This window comes from Palaemon carinicauda, chromosome 18 (genome assembly GCF_036898095.1).
Source record: "Palaemon carinicauda isolate YSFRI2023 chromosome 18, ASM3689809v2, whole genome shotgun sequence".
Taxonomy (NCBI): domain Eukaryota; kingdom Metazoa; phylum Arthropoda; class Malacostraca; order Decapoda; family Palaemonidae; genus Palaemon; species Palaemon carinicauda.
The window spans coordinates 91,030,398-91,035,397 of record NC_090742.1 but is presented as its reverse complement, the minus strand read 5'-3'; positions in this window follow the sequence as shown (position 1 = coordinate 91,035,397).

Sequence of the window (5,000 nt, the reverse complement as noted above, 5' to 3'; positions counted from 1 at the left end):
ATGGGTTCATATTTCACCTGTCTTCATTACCCATAACTTTTATCAAAAACTTTTCATCTTAGTTTGCAACTCAATATTCTCTGTGGTCCCTTAATTAATTGTTGGAGACATTTATGATTTGGACCTTCTTTGTTGATTACGGAATACATATTCAAATTCTAGGATAACACACTTTACATAATTAAAAGATTTCACTCATTTGTTACCCTCAACATTTGTATGAGTGCCCAGATATTTTTTTCATTTCCCAAGGAGTTTAGTAGTCTTTCTTAAATCTACCTAACAAAAAAATCTGTTTTCCATATACCGAGTTATTTCAAAGTAAATTCGTTCTCTTTAAGTAATTGTTATTAGTCTTCTATGTTGGTCTATATATAGTTCGCAGGACATCCTCAACCCCTTGCTATTATTTTATTTGCCCCCTTTTTTTTTTTCTCTCTATTTTAACTTGACTTATCATGGCTTATTTCACCCTTCTTACTACAAGAAAAATATTGCACAGTTTTCATTAATCTCTAATAAATTCGGGTGCATTGCCCAAGAGAATATCTATAGGACACGAATGTCTAGTTATTTATCCTGGTCTCAAATTATTCTGTTACAGACTCATCAACCATTTCTTTGTTAAATCAAATTCTATGTAGACCAGTATGTTTTTATCATTTGTCAAGTTCTGGAACAGAGTCCCTGGTAGTCCGTTGGTACCACCACTATGGGATTGAGAAAATGCAATCGTAATTTCTAAAGGATTCTTACCCTTATATGACCTTTATACTTCTTATATGTAGGCTTTAATTTTACGATCTCAAACATCTATCTTAGGTCAAAAATTTATTTCATCATTAAATGCAGTCTTTGATTACTGGATGTCCTACTAACTTGAGCATGAGTTTTTGTTAGTATTTGTTAGTATGTCAGGAATTTCTATTCATGAACAAGTATTTCTCCCTATTCTTTGTATGTATTCCTTTAAGCAATATGCAATCCTGTTACATGATTCCTATTTTGGGAGTAATTCATCTACATCATTCCTATTAACCTTTGGTTTCTCTTGTTCTATTTTAATTCTTCCTATTTCTAGGTCTCCTGCCTGACAACTGAAACAAAATATTGGTAGTTATCTTTCCTTTTAACATCTTCCTGTCCTTTTAAATATCCTTCTTTATCATCATAAAACCTACCAATAAAGTGATTTATCCTGGACAAACATCCAGTACTTTAAGGCTCCTAAGATTCCTTTTATTCTTTCACCCACAATAGTCCTTCTTGGACTGTAAAATCACAATCATTCTTATGAGCAATAAGCACATATACTCTATGCCCTAAAAACAAATTTTTAAACTTCTCTAGACCATTATTTGGATAATCTATCCTACTCGGGTTATTATCATTTAATTTAAGACTACTCTCATGATTCAGTACCCTTCTTCGGGTTTTACATTTTTAATGAGACATTTCTTTTTATATTTATGAGGCTTCACACATTATTTTTATAACTCCTGGTAAGAGATCGGGTTAAGGTAATGTAGGATCAAAATTAATTTCTCTTCATTATTTATAGCCTTCTATTTCATTTGCACACTACATATTTTTAGGTTAACTTTATTTTAAGGCTTGGGTAATTTAGCAAATACTGCTTATTATCCCTAAGATCCCATCATTCCAAAAAAAATCTTTTACATCTGTCAAATCTTAGTGGAGCAGGATTTCCACTTTAACCCTTATTTCTCTACATATCTTAATCTATCTACTCCTTTCACTTACCCTATTCAAATCTAGGGATGGGTCACTCTTTAATCTGGCTCTTTATCCTGCTATTTTCCCTATTCTAGACTAGTTCTATTGTCTCATGGCTCTATATTCTTACTAAAACTTAGTAACATCATTCTATAGGCTTATTCTTTCTGTCTCCAAATTTAGATCATCATTCTGTCAATAGTTAAAGGAGCTGAGTGAGCCCGTCGACTTCACTCTAATTTCTAACATTCTTTGAAATGCTAATAGCCGTGAATGGCTTGTATTCTTTGACCATGGTACTTACAATATTTTACTCCTCAATAATCGAGCCAAACATTATTTATTTATCGGGATAGACATGTCAGTTTTATTCTACTTATGATGATCTAACTAGTCTAACTTCTGTCCTCTTAGGGTAATACATCTCGGGAGATTTATAAGGAGTCTTATTGATTCATTTTAACACTCACCGTGTTCGTTATGGGGCCGTTGGCTGATAGGTAATATTTCATGATTCATACCGGTATTTAAAAAGTTTTAATAAGTTTTGACAGTTTCGCTGGGCAGGTTCTGGCGCCGATGTTTCTATTCTTTTCTGCCTAACCTATCGCCTGAAATGGCTAATCTCTGCCTATTTCTCATCTATCCCTATTTCTATGCTCCTTATGGTAAATTTTTGCCCCTTTCTGATTACCTAACTGTAATCTCTACTCCTTTATTTTAGAAGTCATTACCCGTCATTCAGATGAGTTATTTTATCCGGAGTAGTATTAATTAATTAGTGTGCTTGTATTTTCCTTCATCTGAAATTCATTCTTGTCTGTTTGACAGGACTCTGGCATCCTATTTTTAGTTAACCTATTTTCTTTATCTCTGCGGGTTATTTTTATTTAGGCATCATTATGACTTCTCTAGCTAAATTCTAGCTTTTTATATTTTCAGTACTGATCAGACTTTATTTATTTAATAGCATCATAGCTCATTTATTATTCATATGCCTATATCTTCATCTTAAACCTTTGTGCCTAACAACAACATATTTCTTTTAATTCTATAAGCCTATAGCTTCCATTGCCTATGACATTTATTTCTTGGAATTCCCTCTTATTTAGGCTATTCTATTTTATTCACTTTATTTCTGTCGACATTCTATTTTATTTATATGGCGCCTGTCATATATTGACAAGGAGTATATCTATTCTTGGCTACTCTTCCTATTTCTCAACTTTATTTCTCCTTGTCTTTTTAATCTATTTCCATTTCCCTTTCTTAGTCTGGAGTCTGTTTCTCCTGTCAAATTCGTCTTATACAAAGTGGCCAGTTTTGTAAAAGACTTGTCTTTGACAAGTAGAATCATACCCTGACTATCTAATTTTTTTCTTTTCTTTATTTTAAGCCTGCACTTCTCACAAACAAAATTTATACTTCATCATTGTATCGTTTTTGAACGATATCTTAAGGCTCTATTGGGAAATGTTACAAAAAAAAAAATGACATCTTTATTCATCATTTGGCACATTTTGGCATTTAATTCTCTACCTAACCTGACGGTTCATACCCCTTGATTTTTACTTGTTTGCATTTCATTTCTGCATACCATTTTATTTTCACCCTTAAAATTTGGAAGCAGGTATTTCTCAATATTCTATCACTGTATTGCATCCTAGTATATCAACTATATTTGCCAGAGTCTCCATAAGATAAAATAGTCACTTGCAACGTGGATGTACCTCCGCTACATATGCCTATCTTTCCTATATAAAATTTTTCGTCTTCCTGACTTCCTTTCTATCCGGCTAATTATTTTTAATTCTTTTCTTTTCACTATTTGGAGGATTTGTATTTCACTTTCTTTGTGCCGGAGGGCTTTCTGAGAAGTGTCTTTGTTTAATTTCATGATGGGGTTCTTTATCTCTGTGCCTGCCTTTCTCCCTGTATGTTTTCCCTTTTTCATTATGTTACCTGATTTCTATCCCCTTTTATGTAATCTTTCCCTAGACCTAAATGTGTCATCTTTATTTCTTTAAACTGTCTTTGACCTAAATTTCTGCCCATTATTCTATTTAACTCTAGGGTAATTTTTGCGCCTCGTTCCAGTCTGCTGTTCTAACTTCCCTGCATCTATTTAAATTACTCAAAATTTCTCTGGTAGGATTTTGTGGCTATTAGTCCCTTAGGATTTTTCTTCCTGATTCCTATCATTTTGCTATTTTCCCTTTTCTTTTTGTAAAACTCATATCTGGGATGCTATTTTTCACATTTTTTTTTTTTTTTTTTTAATGCCTCATTTATTTCTATATATAGGGAATTATCATTAGCAATAAACTTACCTTTAGCAAAGGAATCCTGTTCTTTTTACTGTTGCTACGTGATCCTCCATTTGTGTGGCAAATTCATTTACCGAGCCACCCTCATATTTTACCTATAGGAACTTTCGTAGATTTGTTAACCTGTCTGTCTCTTTGACTGATCGCCATAATTGCCTACATTATTTTTGAAACTCACTCAGATTTGCTGCATTTTAAATTACTTACCATTCAAGGTTATGTGAGCATCACTTACATTTGTATACACGGTTAACATAGCCTGTTTAATTCTGCTGTCTCATTGTTTATTCTCAGACTAACTATTCTACTTTCAATATCAGCTAACCACTTGCACACGGTATATTTCTCTAACTTTCTTTTATCTTGGTTATTCCTACCTATATTTCCACAAAAACTGTGTTAATTTCCCTACTGAATTCATATTAGCGGGGTTAGTAAGGTTTGTTAATTCTTCAAACTCACTTTTTATGGGACGTTGCTCGTTTGTATTTTTCACCTACTTGCGTAATTCTAAATCATACTTGACTTTTATATATTCTTTGGGCTAACATCATTACCATCACTTAAAAAAAATCATAATACATCTTATTTTACACAAGAAAAAAATACAAAGTAATTCATGCATCATTCAAGAAACCCTAGCGAACAAAAAAAAATTCCTATTCTTAAACGAGAGACAAGTTTTTTTTTTTTTTTTTTTTTTTTTTCACTTTTAAACTGAGAGACTTATTTAAGAGAGAGATTCTTTTACTCACATTTCTTCTTTCTTGTCCTTTTGTTTTCATCTTCGCTTCGGTAATGATTTCTTGAAATTAAATTCTTGTTTCTTCTCACGTCCTCACTATTATTTGGCTTCTTGATGTTTATTCTGCAAAGGTGTACAACTGGTATCTGGAAGAATTTAGTCATTAATATATGCACTGAAAAAATATCATC